At 34.9% G+C, this 19,265-nt stretch overlaps 1 protein-coding gene across 1 annotated transcript in view; it reads left to right on the top strand.

The window, feature by feature from the left end:
• KLHL1 (kelch like family member 1) overlaps positions 1-19,265 on the top strand; it is a 450,078-nt gene that overhangs the window by 366,307 nt on the left and 64,506 nt on the right. The gene's annotated exons all lie outside the window — the stretch shown is intronic.

The raw sequence follows: 19,265 nt of genomic DNA, 5'->3' as shown, positions 1-19,265 counted from the left end.
TATCCCGTTTATAGCCATTATAGTAGACAAGTAAAGTGAAAGTGGGAAAGAAAAATAAAAAAAAATTTGATAAAATTAATCTAAAGTACAATACAGAGCTTCTAAAATGAGTCTCCTAGAAGCAATCAGAAAAACAATGAGTGACAAAAAAAGGATTTTATGCGTTTCAAATTTTGTATCCTATTTCAGAATATCATGGTAAAAAGATGATTACAATATCTCCCACAGTGAGGGAAAAGAAAACAAAACCTAAGCTAATGAGAACAACAAGCATGAATGAACAGCAATGAAACAGCAATGAAATTCCTGTCAACTAAAAGGAGTGAGAATCAGACCGGTATCAGGCTTTTGAGTATCAGTCCTAGATGCTAGGAAATAATGAAAGCATACTTCAAACTTCCGACAGGCAAAGGTTTTCAACTTACTTCCTAGTCAAGCTATTTCTCATGTATGAAGAAACAAAAAGACATTTTCATGCGTTGTTGGTTCTGCCATTCTTAGCAAGAATATGAACCTCAAAAATCCCTTCTTGTGAATTTGATATTTGAAAAAATAAAACAAAGGAGTCTCTCAAGAAGCATATTCTAGTGTTAAGATTCAAAGACCTCTTTTCCCTTTCAGGAAAGGTAGAAGATAAACTGTTGCACATTCACAGTGTTCTTGACCTTATGGGAGACATAGTCAGTATATGGTCTCTGCCAAAAAGCAAACCCGGACTGTCTCCCCCTGCAAAGATTTGGGCAGTCCTAATGTATCACAAAATTGCCCTCATCCTCATTGCTTAAAACAAGTCTGATTCCACTTCTGGCCCATCATATTACACTGGAAAAAACGTACTAAAATAATCTGGGGATGCTCCAGTTAGATCAGGGGGTGCGACAAAGGTGGAGTGGAGATACCAGCCTCTTTGTATCCAGAAATGCTCCTGTGGCAGGGAAACAGAATCAATGAGGTTTCATAAACCACATGGGGGAAACGTGATGTTAAAATATGAAATGGGATTTTCAAAACAATATGAGGTACTTGAAGAAATATTTCTTGAGTATATATGTAATATATAGGAGTGTGTGTGCATATATATATGTGTGTGTGTGTGTGTGTACACATATATGAAGAAAGATAATTCAGAATTAAATTTATCATCAGTCTTTTCCTTGGCTTCTAGAAACCATATCTATAACAACAAGTAATTAATGAACTGAAAAAATCAGCATAATACAATCCTTGTATATATTTGTAATATAACTCATTAGACTAGAAAAATCAAATTTTAGGCTGTCAATTTTCATTGTCTTGAAAGGAATACTTGTTTTAGTGCAGACACTATTTCTCTAAAAACATCATATGTGTGCGCCCTCTTCATGTCTCTTTTACTTAAGAAATCACATTTGTTACTAAATCAAGACAATATGTTCTTTAAAAGGATTCTCTCTTCAAAATTTTTAAGTTTTCACAAGGAAACAAAATTTAAATCTATCCACTCAGTACAAAATATCAAACATTTTTAAAGAACGACACAGTGAAAACAACAAAAAGGAGGTAAGTTGGAGAAGCAAATAGAAAGTTAAGTATGTCAGTAATGCATGCTTGTATCCACATACTCAAATCACATACACAAATATACACACTGTCACACAGTTTTCTATACTTATGGATATCAGATTGATAAAATAGAAAAAATGGCTGGGCGCAGTGGCTCATGCCTGTCATCCCAGCACTTTGGAAGGCCGAGGCGGGTAGATCACCTGAGATCAGGAGTTCGAGACCAGGCTGGCCAACATGGTGAAACCCTATCTCTACTGAAAATACAAAAATTAATTGGGTGCAGTGGTGGACGCTGGTAATACTTGGGAGGCTGAGGCAGGAGAGTCGCTTGAACCTGGGAGGTGAAGGTTGCAGTGAGCCGAGATCGCACCATTGCACTCCAGCCTGCCTGGGTGACAGCAAGACTCCATTTTAAAAAAATAAAATAAAATAAAATAAAATAAAATAAAATAAAATAAAATAAAATAAATTTTGCGCAGGAAAGAAAACAAGTTTTTGGAGCAGATAGCTTTACCATCTTCACTTCCAGCATAAATATTGACTGAACAGAAAATCATAATAATGTTACCTTTCTTACTGCTAATGCAGATTTGATAAAGATACAGACATATGTGTTTACTATTTCAAATAATATTTTGGAACTATTTTTTTTTCATTTTATCAGTTTCTGTTAGAAATATTGTAGACACACCATTAGTAATACCAGCAAAAGAGAAATTAAAAAAAAAAAAAAAAAGAGGGAAAGAAAAGGAAAAAGGACAGGAAAGAAGGAAAAAGGAAAAAAAATGTAAAAGGAAAGGAAAAGGGAAGAAGGGAAGGAAAGCAGGGAAGAGGAGAGGACAGGGGAGGAGCAGGGAGGTGAGGAGAGGGGAAAGGAGTGGAGGAAAGAAAGGAAAAAAAGAGGGGAGGAAGGAAGGAAGAACGGAAGGAAGGAAGGAAGGAAGGAAGGAAGGAAGGAAGGAAGGAAGGAAGGAAGGAAGGAAGGAAGGAAGGGGACCTTTCTTAACAGAATGCAAGCTTATATACTCTCATTTATAAATTGTAAAAATTAGGAAAACCCTCATTATATAGTTGGTCTTCTGTGGCCTTTTGAATTCTTAAGTTAGGTATTCCTGGTGTCTTTTCAATGCGTTATGTACTTGTTCAAATAAACATTTACTGAATAATTTTTAATGCTAGAAATTCCATCAGGTGTTGGGGAAAAGAAGATTAAGAAAGAATATCTGGAGGCTGGGCGCGGTGGCTCAAACCTGTAATCCCAGCACTTTGGGAGGCCGAGACGGGCGGATCATTAGGTCAGGAGATCGAGACCATCCTGGCAACAGAGGGAGTAGAGTGAAACCCCGTCTCTACTAAAAAATACAAAAAAACTAGCCGGGCGAGGTGGCGGGCGCCTGTGGTCCCAGCTACTCGGGAGGCTGAGGCAGGAGAATGGCGTAAGCCCGGGAGGCGGAGCTTGCAGTGAGCCGAGATCGCGCCACTGCACTCCAGCCTGGGCGACAGAGCGAGACTCCGTCTCAAAAAAAAAAAAAAAAAAAAAGAAAGAATATCTGGCCAGGCCAGATATTCGTTGTGGTGGCATACACCTGTAGTCCCAGCTACTCGGGAGGCTGAGGCAGGAGAATGGCGTGAACCCAGGAGGCAGATCTTGCATTGAGCCAAGATTGCACCACTGCACTCTGCACTCCAGCCTGGGCAACAGAGGGAGACTCCACCTCAAAAAAAAAAAAAAAAAAAAAAAAAAAAAAAAAAAAAAGAAAGAAAAAAGAAAAAGTAAAAGAAAGAATACCTGCCTTCAATATTATATACAGTAGATACAAACACTAATTTTATACACTATTGCAAACAGTCTCTTACAAATAAAATTATTTATTCAGTTATAGAGATTTTGTGGCTTGTTTCTTATTCACTAATCAAGCTTTTACCTAACCTGTTACTCATTACCCGAAGCGAAATTTTATACCGCAAAATGTATGAGTAATCTTCAACATGATTTCTCTGAAATCTATGGATATCTCTTGTAGAATCAATAACTATGGCTTATCTGTCTTGATAATTTTCTATTAAGGAATATAAGATACTATATTCGGCAATGATGTTAAGAATTTGTGGACTGAATAGAAATGACTTCTTTTTCTTTATTTTGCTTTCATAAGATGCTGATGGCCTATAGCATACCTTTTAGAAAACTGGCCCTTTAAACTGGAAACTGGTTTTGAATACTAACAGTTTTCTTTTTATAAGAAACCTTAAGAGATATAGCAGTTTGATCTGAATCACAGTATCAATTTTATCTTCCTGAGTAATTGGTCAGTTTTTAGCCCAAGGACATCGTAGATTATATAACTAACCTAGGTTTTCCTCCGTGGTTTAAAAGTCTGGAATTAAATTTTCAGTCAGATAATAACAAATATCTGCAAATTTTATAGCTACCTCATCCTTAGCTGCATTTTAAATCTCTTTAATTGTTTTGCTATCGTCTTTAGTGCCTATTTTTAATCAGATATATCCATCTCCATTTCACACATTTTTACAATTATCTTAATTTTTAATAATAATATGAAGTATAAATATTACACTAAAGAAATTTAGGCTAGTAGAAGTAGCCAAGTTAAATATGAGGAACATTTGTCTAAGAATGTTTACTTGTTAAGTTATTCTCTCATTCAACTACCAGTAAAATGGTACTACTGCACACTATAATAAACCAGAATAAAAAGTAAGGTATTGTATTCAAGGACTTTACACATGAGTAGAAAGTCCAGATTTGTTAATGGACAATTTAAACAAAGAGTTATACATACAATGAGTAAGGGTGCTCTGATAATATTGTTTCAAGTCAGAATAGATAATTAGGAATGATTTCCAAAAATAAGTGATGCATAAACTGGACTATGAAGAATAGTTAGGCAAATTTAAAAGGAAAAATTACATTTCAGCCAAAAAAGTGAAATGTGTAAAAACACAAATGTGAAAGGGAAGATAGCATATTTGCCTAGCAAACCACAAATTTTATTGGAACATAAATTAATTTAAATGATATTGGATTATCTCATGAAAATATTTTAAAATATTTCAAATATCCTTTTACAGTATAAGAGATATAAGGATAATATCTGACATGACCTCTATAATCCCACTGTAGGATAATAATTCAATTAGTATCTTAAATTTAATAACCAAATATTAATTTGGGGCAATTTATTGTCTATGTCTCACCCTATATACTTAAAAGTTAGCCCAAATTTCAAATAATAAAGGTGTATTAGTCTATTTTCATGTTGTTATGAAGAAATACCTGAGAGTGGGTAATTTATAAAGAAAAAGAGGTTTAATAGACTTACGGTTCCACGTGGCTGGGGAGGCTCACAGTCATGGTGAAAGGTGAAGGAGGAGCAAAGGTACATCTTACATGATGGCAGACAAGAGAGCGTGTGCAGGGAAAATGCCCTTTATAATACCATCGGATCTTGTGTGACTTACTATCACCAGAACAGCATGGGAAATACCCACCCCCATGATTCAATTATCACCCACCCTGTCCCTCCCATGACACGTGGGGATTACGGAAGCTACAATTCAAGATGAGATTTGGGTGGGGACATAGCTGAACCATATCAAAAGGTACAAACTAAACTGATAACCTTTTATTATTGAATTAAAAAGCTTTGCGATTTGATTTTAGAAGACATAAGGGCAATCTAGTTATTCAGGTAAATCACACAGAAAGAGCTGTTAACAGAAGAGAAACAATAATAATTTTACTACAGAAGTTACCACCTGAATTCCTGTTATTCTAATTTTGAATGCTAATTTGTTGTTTGCTTTTGTTTTTGTAAGTTTTTCTGAGGAAATTATTTTATGTTATATTTTTCTTGTTTTTACAAATGCCTTTAACCTGCATGGGCATGTAAATATTCCGTGTGTCAACTTAAAGTGCATGCTAAACTTACGTTTAATAGAAAATTTCTCAGCCCTAATAATTGCCAACTCTATGTGCATGTGGTAATGGAATGCTAAAGCAATCAAACAAAAATATAATTTAGAATAATAGTTTTAAAACCTAGAGGGTACCTAAGAGAATATTTACTTCAGAATCTTAATTTTACAAATGAGAAAACTGAAAACTAGAAAGATTAACTAGTTTGTTGAAGTTCATACAGCTCATTAGCGGCAAAGCTTGCTCTAGAATTCTCTGCAGATTTGAGGTTGTTTTGCTTTGCTTCATTTTGCTTTGCTTTTTACATTGATTTTCTACTCCCTTTTGATTATTTGTGTATAAATATTCCAGCAATACATCAAGTTCATTTTTCATAGTAAGCTTAATGAGTCTAGGGGCAGAGCTATGTTTTGTGGAGGTTAAAGATGAGATTCTCCGTAAGAATAATTATTATTTTTATTTATTTATTTATTTATTTTCCAAGAAAGAGTCTCACTCTGTCGCCCAGGCTGGAGTGCAGTGGTGCAATCTTGGCTCACTTCAAGCTCTGCCTCCCGGGTTCACGCCATCCTCCTGCCTCAGCCTCCTGAGTAGCCGGGACTACAGGCGCCTGCCACCATGCCTGGTCTCAATCTCCTGACCTCGTGATCCGCCCACCTCGGCCTCCCAAGGTGCTGGGATTACAGGTGTGAGCCACCACGCCTGGCCTAGAATAATAATTTTTTAAAAATGAAGTTAACACCTAAAATTGGGAGAGCCGCTTTCCGGGAGCTGGAAAGAGAATTGCTTGAACTCAAGAGAGTTGCAGTGAGATAAGATGGTGCCACTGCACTCCGACCCTGGTGACAGAGCAAGACACTGTCTCTAAATAAAATAAATAAATAAGTAAAATAAAAACCCTTAGGTGTTCAGGAAAAATACAGTTCACATAATTTACTCAAAAAGAATTCTTTATGAAAGTAAAACAAAAGATAACATTTTTGAATTTTAAGTGAAGTCAAATGACCCTTCTCCATATCTTTACTCCAATAACCCTGGCTAGAATGTAAGCCCGAATAGAAAACAGTTCTTGTTTTTTTGTGGTCTGTTATCTTAAACATTTGTCATATATAGAAAATCAAATATTTGTGAATACATTAATAATTTTTAATTAAAATAGTATACCCTATAAATTGAAAGGTATTGACATTGAAAGGTACTAGTTATTTGTGTAAATATTATTATATTAATAGATGCTTATTTTTTCAAGATATATATAATATAAACTTTTTATTCAAATGTTCAGACGTTTGAGTCACCAGTACCTCTTTTTTTTTTTTAAATGACAATTGACCAACAGTGTAACCTTGCTCCATCTCTTTAGATGTCATTTGTGGAAGGTAGCAAACTTTCCAATGCATCATATATTTAGGCAGGAATGCATCGGCAACTCCATGTACAGGCAACTAGTCCTGCTTGTAGTAGTGTCTTATCTATTAGATACATTAGACATGTTTTTTCATTCAGCACTCCCAGGAAACGACTTTAAAAAACGCATTGGTATTTTTTTTTTCCTCTGTGCTCAGGAAAAGAGAGTAGATTGTCAGATTTAATACAGATTAAAGTTTGTTCCAAAAAGCATTTTCCCTTTCACAAGACATGAAGCCTCTGTTCAAGAAATAGTAAAAATGAAAAATGATATCCTAGTAACTTTTCATTCCCTGATAGTTTCAGTTAGAACATAGTTTTCAATGTAGAAGTTCAAATAGAATTCAGTAGCAGCTTTAATGATAAGTTGGCTTATACAATAAAAGATAACATACAGGTAGTCAGTTCAATGATTTCCTTAGAGGCAACATATCCCGCAAAGTTAATATACCAGAAAATATTATTGCATTATTTTATTACAATTGAACAGAATACTATTGGCTATTTCTACTTGCTTGTGTGTGTGTTTTTTTTTTTAATTAAGTGAAGGCAAGTTTATTGGGAAAATAAAGGAATAAAAGAATGTCTACTCCTAAAGCAGAGCAACGCTTGTGTTTTAATCATTTAGATTCACACTGCATTTTAAACTTTGAGATAAAAGGAAAGAACAATGAAAAAATTAACTCATACCATTTTTCACACCTGGGAAGAGTGAGGATATGGCAAAAGTCATTTCCATTATTTTGTCAAACTATACTACTTAAGATTCTGAAAGAATAGCAAATGCATAGGAAGATTAATATTGTTATAGGTAAGATACAAAAATATAATACATTAAAGTTTAACAAGTGAAAACCAATCACAATACTTTATATCCATGCATAGAGGTTTGCAACTATTTATTTGTACTTTTATGTCATAAATTTTACTAAAACCTTTTGAAACAGACACTTTATTTTATCTTGAACTCTATTTGTATCTGTGAGTTTGTATGTTATTACAAAAAATAGTTCATTATGATTAATTTTTCTTCTTTACTGAAAAGACCTGATTATTAGGATTCTAAATATGTTTAAAAAAAAAAAGAGTAATGCTGCTGTGTTACTATTCTTTTGAGCACTCAACTGGGCTTTTTGGTCACTTGGTACAAACTTTTTAAGAAAGGTTAACATTATTTTTGTTATTTTTACAACAAAATTAGTTACCACAATTGTATTTGTGAAAAATAATTAGCAAAAACATTGAATTTGTTATGGTACTTACAGATAATTTAAGCTCAACTTGATATTTTATTATAGTAGATTGAAACTCCCATGATAAATTTTATTCTATGTGTATAGCCAAGGACTTCTCTGGGTGCCAGAGAGAAAATTGTGAACAAGATAAACACGATATTGCCCTCACATAGCTTTGCATTTAACAGATTAACAGAAAACTATATATTTAGTAACTCTTGGCCTGAAATACAGGAAATTTTCAAAAATTGTATTAAATTTAATTGTAGAGTGTCATTTACTAATTTAGGTTCTGTGCTCCATACTCAAAAGACCTTAACTAAATTGTAGAACCACCTAATGTAGGAGTTAGAGGGTGCACAATGAAATTATCTCTGCAAATTTAATTATCATAAATAACATAAAAATTATATATTTAGAATAACAACTCTACATGTTCTTTTATTACCATTTATTACTGAGTTCTTACTATTTGATAGACATACTTAAGAAACATATTCTAACAGTAATATTAAATATGCAATCATGTCTCATAGAGGAAAAACATAGGAAGTTCTCTTCTCTTCTAGCTGGGAATAGAGGAGAGAGCAAAGTGAATTCATGGAGTACTGATGCTTGATCAAACTTTCTGACTATTCATCAATTTTCATATGCAAATAAGAGCCAATAGTAAATGTCATTACACATGATGAACATAAAAAATTTCCAAAGGACTTTATATTATTACAAAACTTTATCTACAGTATATTCCCTTAAAGTGCATAGCAGATATTACATTTTTAGTTTAGGAAAAATAAAATAATTTAATATATACCTACTGTGCATGTACAAAAGTAAAACAAATGCTTCCATCAGAGGACATAGCACACCACTTTCCAAACCTTAGGGTTTTATTTTTTTTTTTTTTCCTCTGCTTGTTCTGTTTTCTTCCTGTGTAATGGTCTACAAAACATCAAACACTTTCTCACCCAGTTCTACTTCCTGAAATTATTCTTGCTTTTCAAGAATCCAAGAATATTCCTCTTAATGAAACCTTTTTTGATCAACTTTGTTAAAAAACTCTCTCTATCCCTTGAATCATACACTCTAGTGCTTTGTTTACATTTATCAAATGAAAATTATCTCATGTTGACATTTATTAATGTTTAATTTTTTTCTGTGTTACTGGAAGGTGGTTGATGACACAGGCTCTTTTTAAGGCGCTTTATTCAGATACAACAGTTTGTTCATCCAGAAACAACTAAAAACAGCTACCGTTGCAACCAAACCCTATTACTTACAAGATACTTTACACATAGTAGGTGTAAGAAGATATTCTAAAAGAAAAATTCTAAAAGTAAGACATATTTTAGAGCATTCGTGTTGATCGACATAATATTTGAAATATTGTGGACAAACTAGAGTAGATTTAGAAAACAGGAGCACAGTTTAATTCAATTTAGTTCATTGAGAAATAAACAGCCTTAATTTGTTTAGATTTAATGAGGTGTGATTTGAAGTGTGACCTTATCACTGAGAAATAATAGAAAAAATTGTCAAATTTTAAGTACTTCTGTTTATCTTACAGAGGAAATGCTTATTTTATTTTCTCCCTAACAAAAATGAGAAAAAAATTTGCTGTTCTATTATAAATATTTTTTTTGTTCTAGGACAATTTCTTTTTGGTTTTGTTTAAAGAAGAGAAAATACTACACTTATAAATAAAATATGTACAGTATTATAATAGGTTTACCATACCATTAGTGTTTCCAATGCTTTTCTATAAAACGTTTATTTGAATACTATTAACTTAAAAAAAAAAAACACATCTTGGCCAACATGGTGAAACCCCACCTCTACTAAAAATACAAAAATTAGATGGGCATGGTGGCAGGCACCTGTAATCCCAACTACTTGGGAAGCAAAGGCAGGAGAATTGCTCGAACCCAGGAGGCAGAGGTTGCAGTGAGTCAAGATTGCGCCACTGCATTGCTGCCAGGGCGATAGAGTGAGACTCCATCTCAATAATAATAATAATAATAATTATTATTATACTATTTATTGATAAGTCTTGCAATACTGCAAAGATATAAATCAGAAAACAAGTGAGTGGTAGTTGCTATTTTGAAGTCATGTCTCCACATTTTGATTTGCATGTCTTCCTAATTTGACCATTTTTTCAGAGTAAAAGACAAATATTACACCATTATCATTGTTAAATAGAATTCACTCAGAATTATTTTTAAAGTATATGACAACTCAATCTGATCAATTAAGAAGCCCCGAAATCTAAAAACTGTGCATCCACATATCTTCACCGTTAGTATCTCTTGGCAGTAAAGGAAAAAAAGAGTATCTGTTTCTCAAGTTAGACTTTCATAACTACTTCTTACTAGAAGCGGCTAAAGTGAATCTAGGCTAACAAAGGTCAATTGCTGCTAAAAGTGTAAGGAAAGCATGAAATGACAGACAAGGGACCTTAGTTGAAAAGCCTATAGATGGAATTTCTAACCTTGGCCCTTACATCTGGAAATGTATAGAGGTATATTAACTTTTCAGCATCCCTCTAAAAAATTTAAAATGAGGAGATGAAGATAAGTAGCTCATTAAAAGTAAGTTGTGGCAGTTGATTCTTACTGCTTAAGCCAACTTTAAACAGAATAGATAAAAAAAAGTTGCCATTCCTATAAGGTATCTTTTTTTTTTTTCTGAAAGTTGCTGAAGGCACATGGTGTTAGACAATGGGTTGTAGAGAGAGAACAGGCAACACAGAACAAAAGTCTGCAAAGCATGGAAGAGGTAGTAAACTCAGATTAAGGTGAAGATAGCGATGATTAGTTGGAGAAGTCTTGATTTGAAGACTTATCAGGCAGAGAAGAAAAGGTTGGTAAAGCCCAAAAGTATATATGGCAGCAGACCAGCATTGTCTTGATCGCATATTACAGTAGTGAGATGAGCAGATCACAGCTCCCAAAGAACATTCTAAAGATAATATGTTTTACATTTGCTTATGCCATTCATACTTGTAATATATAAACAAGAAATAGACTAGCATCTACTAAAAATACAAAATCTTAGCTGGGCATGGTGGTGTGCACCTGTACTCTCAGCTACTTGGGAGGCTGAGGCAGGAGAATTGTTTGAACCCAGGAGGCGGAGGTTGCAGTGAGCTGAGCTCGTGCCACTGTACTCCAGCCTGAGCAGCACAGGGAGACTCCATGTCAAAAATAGTGATGGTAATAAATAGAATGATTAGGATCTTAAATATCATTCTGTTGTAGAGCTGAGATATTTATTACTTCAGACTCTCATATCTCTCTATTTTCACAATAGAAAGATTAATGTCTTAGGACAGTGGCTCACACCTGTAATATTAGCACTTTGGGAGACCAAGGAAGGAGGATTGCCTGAGGCCAGGAGCCCAAGACCAGCCTCAGCAACATAGTGAGCCTTCATTTTTCAATAAAAAATTAAATAAATAAATACATAAAAACAAAGTTAATGTCTTAAAACATTGTTTACCTGTCCAGAAACTATAAACTCCTTAACAATGCATTTACAGCTTGTCAATGACACAGGATACTTTTGGTGCCACTTTGCAAGCCAGAAACCTCCGTGGCCAGCAATGGTTCTGCATGAGTTTTGTTCATGCCTGCTCGGCTCACTCTGCCCACTCGGGCCAGCAGGCTGCGCTTGGCTTGCTCCCTGGCCCAGATTCTGTGATCACCTCGGGATCCGGGCTTAGCCCACATCTGGACCAGTCATGCCACGACTGGCTTTCACCTTGGGTCCTGGCATCTGGCTGAGGGGAATGCAGTGGTGCCTGAAAACTGAGAGACTCCAGCAATCATGGAGTCCCACGGGGGCGTTATGGCTCTCTCCTGAGGAGGCCCAAGGTCTGAGCCCCAAGAAGTTCGACAATTCTATCTCATTCCCACTGCTCACAGCCCGTTGAACAAGGGCATGTCACAGCTCTGGCTCAGGGAGGCCTGAGGTCTGGGCCCCCAGAAGGGTCACCACTGTTCACTCCCATAGTTTGGCAAACAGGAACGTGTCACTGCCCACAGCTTGGCAAGTCGGCTAGAAATGTGTTTCGCCCCTTTTCGATACTGGCATTCAGCAAGGCAGGGAAGAACTTTAGTGAGTGACAGAATAGCTCTCAACAACAAAAGGGGACCTGAAGTGGGCAGCCCTTTTTTTTTTTTTTTTTTTTTTTTTTGTGAAAGCAAATGAAGGTAGCTGTCTATGTGGATGAGTCCTGGGCTTTTATATGTTTGGAATGAGGAGGCACAGGCTGCAGGTAGCCTTGGAAAAGGCAACATTTGATTAGTTAAAAAGCATTTTTCAGAAAAATACAATCAGGAAAGAGTGGCAAACAGGAATAGAAGTTCTCCCTCCGCTCATGGACTCTATCTGGAACCAGCAGCCCGGTTTTCAGGCTTCTGGCTGTCATTGACTTGAAGGTTGGGTTTCACTAGGGACCCACCCCTGTCTGCCTAGGAATTTATCTGTCTCCTGTCACTGTCAACAGTATTTTTCCTTTGCCTTTTATGCTATCCTAAACTCTGCCACTCCCCTCTGCTACTATACACTGAGATTTGGAACATGAAATATTTTACTAAGCTGGAAACACCACAAAGCAGTTTTATAACCTACTTTGTAAAAGCTGTTGCCTCTACCCAGACTCACCCTTCTTTTATTCCCTGTCCAGAGAAAAATGTTTTTCAAACCTTAGCAGTTGGGCCTAATGTCATTCCCTTGCTAAAGTCTTCCTTGACTTACAGCCCTGTGCAATTATAGTAATTCTCTTCTCTGTACTCCTGGTACATAGTGGACATGTTATAGCACACATAATTGTCGATAATAATTAGTTAAGCAATTTTTCACACTTATCCTATTAGCTTCTAGAATGAGACTTTGTCATATTCATTTTTATTTCACTTTCCATGAGTTCCTAAACATTGCTAGCTTGTATAAAAACTGCATTACTGAAATACCATTGATGGTGTAAAATCATAAATAGAAACATTAAAAAGAATGTTAGTTCCCTGTAAAGATAAGAACCACACTTGTTAAACTTTTATAAGCACCTAAATTTCAAGCATTATTTTTGCTTTTAGTCAGTAGAATCTAGAGTAAACTCAAAAAATCTAAATTCAGTCAAGAAATAAATAGCAATCTATAAAAACATAAAGTGTGTTAACTAATGAAGTTATTAATAATTACTAGGTTTTTATTCATATCTGTTCAACATCAATGTATAAGAGATTTAAATATAATCAAAATTAAATTAAATTAAATACCATGCAGAATCAGTATAATTTTTTCACAGGGAAAATTTTCTCAATGCTTTATCTTTTAATTTTCTTTCAAACTATTGTACTACCCTTTCCACATCTTTAGAGATTGTGTTTAACATTACATGCATCATGTGAAAACAGTAAAGAAAATTAATTTGGTATTTATTCTAGGCTTAAGTTTCCCTGATTAGGCAATTCTTACATTCTTCCCTTATCCCTCCATGCTTTGTTCACTCATACCTCTAGTGGACATGCATTAATTGAATGTCCACTAGGTCCAAATCACAGCTGTATATGCTTTGTGAAATGTAATAATTTCACATATTTAAAAAAAATTCACAGATTCTGTAGTCTCTTAGAAGACACATACTCCATACTCTAAATTCTTTTAATACAATCTAGAAAAAAATACAAGCTTTACAAAAAATTATCAAACCATGGTTGCATTCTTTGCAGCTTGGTAAGTTAAAGAAATCTTGATCTATGGATCTTTGGGTTGGCATTTGAATGATGGATAATATTTAGCTATTACCACAGGAGAAGATCTTTCTCAGCACAGAGTGCAATGTAAGAAATATGTAAAATATGATATATGGAATACAGATGAAACATACAAACAGTTGTATTCTACTAATTTAGATATTTTGTAAATATACTACTTTATAAATTATCCTTGATATAATTTGAAAAATGTTTGAGGCCAGATACTGATTAAAGTATTATGTCATAGAATGAGATTTTCTCTTTAATATTTTCTAGACAGTGGAAAATCTTTGAAGTTTTTGAGCAGCAGTAGTCTATGGCACTAGAAGACTAATCTGGTAGATACATCAATCATTGAAGAGTATGGATATGGAGGTAGTAAATTGAATTAGAAAGCTCCTGAAGAATATGATGTCAGAGTTAATTAAGACAAAATACTGAGAAAACAAAAGAAAGAACAAGCTCTCAAAGCTGTTCTAGAAATATAATCTATCGGTGTTATCAATAGATCAATCTATTCAAATTCTGTGAAATTAATTTTTTTTTTTTTTTTTTTTTTTTTTGAGACGAAGTCTCGCTGTCACCCAGGCTGGAGTGCAGTGATGCGACCTCGGCTCACTGCAAGCTCTGCCTCCCGGGTTCACACCATTCTCCTGCCTCAGCCTCCCGAGTAACTGGGACTACAGGCGCCCACCACCTCGCCCGGCTAATTTTTTGTATTTTTAGTAGAGATGGGGTTTCACCGTGTTAGCCAGGATGGTCTTCATCTCCTGACCTCGTGATCCACCCGCCTCGGCCACCCAAAGTGCTGGGATTACTGGCGTGAGACACTGCGCCCGGTTGAGAAATTAATTTCAATGTAAGGATTGTATATAGTGATTATATTAGTATAGACTGATATTTCCTGTTTTTAAAAGTTTTATTTGTGTAGGAACAGGTTGTTGGTATGTTGCCCAGGCTGGTCTCAAACTCCTGGCCTCAGGCAACTCTCCCACGTCAGCCTCCCAAAGTGCTGGGATTACAGGCATGAGTTACCGTGCCTGGATAACTGATAATTCTTAAAAGAGAAGAGAGATTGCTAAAACAGAGTTTTTATTTGTAAAAGTGTAAAATTTGTTAGTATGCAAGTCCTGTATAATAAACTTATGTTTTTCCTAATGATGCTTCTGTTGCTCAAAACTTATCCACGTTTTTAATTTTTTTGAATTTTTACATCGGTTAAAATACACTTTGCTTTAAGCAAATAATTCAACTTTAGACCTGAAACAAAAAGTCATGCTAATATATCTTTCTTTTATTTCCAACATTTATTTAGTAATTAAGCTATTAATAAATATAGCAATAATTAAATTAAAGTAGGGTATATCCACACCTAGTATCTTTTTTGTTTCTTTTCTGAAGTAGGGAGAAAAACTCTACAAAAATACAAATTGCCCCTTTGATATGGGTAATGTATACCAAAATTGTCTATGATGTTAATTGTCAATTTATAGAAGATAACCAAATATATAAAAGTATATTAATTATTTTCCATAAAATTAGTTTGTACTAACATTGCTACTATACATAACTTTTTTATTCCAGTCATGTTTGTCCAGGTTTGCAATCTTTAGGCCAGATGCTGCTGATGGCCTATTTACCAGCGAGCTACCTCATTTTATCTTTTCTACAATAACTCAGTTTTTACCTGATGCAATATTAAACCCAAAAATATCATAAAGAGAATCTAATCCATTTGCCAGTCAGTAGCCTATAGATAGACTTGTGACTGAGCTTTGGGCAATAAAATATGGGAAAATCTACTGGAGATATTTTCCAGAGTTTCTTCCTTGACAAGACAAAGGATATTTATACATAGTGCCTTTTCTCTCCTACCTTCTTTTCCATTCACATTTCTGAAGTAACCGAAGTATCATTATTATTTTTTGCTCATTTAATTATAAACAGAGTCAAGCACTCTAAATATAAATATAAATATATATATATATATAATTAGGTGAAATAAAATAAACAATATAAAGATAAAATTGGGAGTTTAAAAATAAATGAAATGCATTTTTACTCTATTTTTCATATTATATGCACACACACAGACACAGAGAGAGAGAGAGAGAGAACCTACTTTCATTAGACAAATATAGGAACTCAACATTTGCATATTTGAAACAGTTAATGTATAGTAATGAAAAACAACTCTTGTAATTTATGAAAAATGTATACCTTTGAGGGTTAATTCCTCCTATATTTGATTGCTCTTTTCCATATGGTTTGTGTCCTCCAAGCTAAATTTGAAATCTTATTTCATGGTCAATAATATTCATATACAGGAAATGTTAAATTCATGAGGCAGTTTACTGTTTACAGATTATTTGTATCACTTTTGAGATGTGTTTGGAATATAGGATTTTTTCCAAAGCAAAATTAGTACATGTAATAGAGATTGCCAAAGATTTGGGTATCATCTACAAAAGCAAAGAAGTTTAAGGTTCTTCCCCAGCTGAATCTGTTAGAATCTGTTAGTCAGCTGAGGACAGTAAAATCCAAAATAGCAATAACTTAAGTGAAACAAATTTTTCCCTGCGGTAAAGTCAGGAGATGAGCCTCTGTGGAGCAAAACCACCATTCAGCTTAAAGCCCTTAGAACATCAGAGGTCTTCTCGCTTGTTTGTTCTCTGTTTAGCAACAGACCAGAGGGTCGCTTATTGCCTGGGTGGTTGCTTCAACTCTATCCACTGCATAGCATTCCAAAGTGTACCTCTGCTCTGGTCAAATCGCTCTATCTGTAAAAGACTAAAAATTATGTATTTTATCTTCTTATATGGCTATATAGCCAGCTAAAAACCAGTGGCTCTATTAGGAAAGGACAAGGAGAGAAAGTGTGGTGGCCAATTATCAGTCTCTGTGACATGGATATTGTGACGAGGACATTGTAGAAAAAAAAGATAATTTTTAATATGACCTAGTAAAGTATTAACTCTCATTATAAAACAATTTTAATTTTGAATCAAGCTCTCATTATCTTACCTGAAATTAGCATGTGCCTATGTGGTAGCAAAGCAAAGGATAATCTGAGAAATGGTCTTTAACATTTTGTATAAGATATCTATTAGCATACAAATCTTGAGCTTTTACATCAATATGTGTTTCATATTATTCACAAAGTATATAAATGTATTAATGAGCTAAGATTACCATCACTACAAAACATGCAAAGGTAAGCCAGGTGCGGTGACTTATGCCTGTAATCTTAGCACTTTGGGAGGCTGAAGTGGGCAGATCATCTGAGGCCAAGAGTTCGAGACCATTCTGGCCAACATGGCAAAACCCCATCTCTACTAGAAATACAATAATTAGTCAGGCATGGTGGCATATGCATGTAATCCCAGCTACTCAGGAATTTGAGGCAGGAGAATCACTTGAACCCAGGAGGCAGAGGCTGCAATGAGCTGAGATTGAGCCACTGCACTTCAGCCTGGGCGACAGAGCAAGACTCAGTCTCAAAAAAGCAAAACAAAACAAAAATGCAAAGATATACGTGATATACATGAAGTCATGAGAAAAGGTAACTTCTAATATTTTATTTACATATCCCAAATGATTGCATTATGCACCCTCTACGGTATAGGTTCTCGTATTTGAAAAACATAGATACTTCTTTAATGTGCATATGATTACTTTGGAATCTTCTTAAAATTCAGATTAGAATTGAGTTGATCTGGGTTGAGAGGTATTCCGCATTTCTAACATGTTCCCAAATGATGCTGATGTTCTTGGTACCAGGATCACTCACTGAGCAGCAAGAGTCTAGAAGACTTTCTCCCAAAGACTTACATTGGCTTCAATCTTTTGTTTCCTGGAACTCTTACATACTTACTTATGATAGTGATACAAACTATTTTTTCTTCTTGCCATTTTTTAGCAGAAACAGTATGAATTTAGGACTTTATTCATTTATAGATGAGATAAGGTCACATCTCCTCTACTGAGTAGAAATCGATAAAACTTAAGACAAATAAAAATTTTAAGAGTTTAACTGAGTAAAGATTGATTTGAACATTGGGCCTCCCTTTGAACCAGAAGAGATTCAGAGCAATTCTGTAGCTGCCATGTGGTTGGTTAATATTTATGGAAAGAAAAGGAAAGTGGTGTACAGAAAACAGTGTACAGAAATAACTTGATTGGTGGCAGCTGGACATTTGACTTATATAAACATGATTTTAACAGTTGACCACCTGTGATTGGCTGAAATTCTGTGATTTATACAGTTCACTATGAATAAAGAAACATTTAGGGCAAACTTAAAATATGTACAGAAGCAGCTTCAGGCTAAATGTAATTTAACGATTTCCCCCATTTTGTCAACCTCTCAATTTTGAGGGATTATCAAAACTTGAGGCATACATGTCATTCTGTTATGATAGAAAGTGGACTTATTTGGTATCAAATCCCACTAGGCAATACAGCAGTGGTTTTTGTAAGGTGGAAACAGGAAAATAGAACAATAGAGGAAAAAAAATGGTTACTTTAGGTAACTTTTTTGTAACGGTTACAGCAGAGGAGACTTTCTTATTATGCTGGAATATGCTGTTTTCTGCAGAAAAAATAAAACACTGCTCTGTTTTGGGATCTATCTTATTCTTCAACATTTCTGTTTGATTGCATAGCATTTGGCATGAGTGACTCCATTTTAATTTTGTCTGTGCGGGCCTAGTGCAAGAGCTCAGTCCAAAACAGTAGCTTCCCATCATTTTGTTGAACAATTCCACATTTTTGTCAGGTTCTCACCTAGGTGAGAGTGTGACCAAAATGGGGCTTTAGTGCTACTACCAATTACTATCATTTATGGTTTCTGGTCTCAGCACATCATTCATAGGTTAAAGTGTCCTCATGATCACACATTTATCTGAGATTTTGTCATCCCAGTCAAAGAGAGAACATTTGATATTCTACATATGGATACATATAAACATTAACAGCTTTTGAGAGAAAACAGTGCACCAGGGACACTCCTATTGTGACCGTCAGGAAGATAATATCGAGAGTTTAGAGGATGCTCCTTAGCAAGAGTCTCCATGAACCAAACCAACTAATTAAAATAGATCAAAGAATGAGCCAGATCTAGGAGCTAGTGTATTAACCTCCTGCAACTGAGCCTCTAGAATACCCAAACTAGTCATCCGTGTACCACCAGAAGTATCAGCAACTGCACAAATTGTTTCTATTCAGCCAGTAAGTAATCTAGGTCAATTCTATTACCTAGCACAACTCTAGCAAGAAAATTTAACGAAGTCTGTTATGCAACCGTGATCTTTGCAGTAGAATCTGCTATAGAGCCTTTTATGAGGGATGCATTTCTAATTCTTGCCTCATTTACTC

The sequence above is a fragment of the Macaca thibetana genome, chromosome 17, assembly GCF_024542745.1.
Source record: "Macaca thibetana thibetana isolate TM-01 chromosome 17, ASM2454274v1, whole genome shotgun sequence".
Classification (NCBI taxonomy): Eukaryota; Metazoa; Chordata; class Mammalia; order Primates; family Cercopithecidae; genus Macaca; species Macaca thibetana.
Note: the sequence above shows the minus strand (reverse complement) of the source record. Positions and strands in the feature narration are given on the sequence as shown.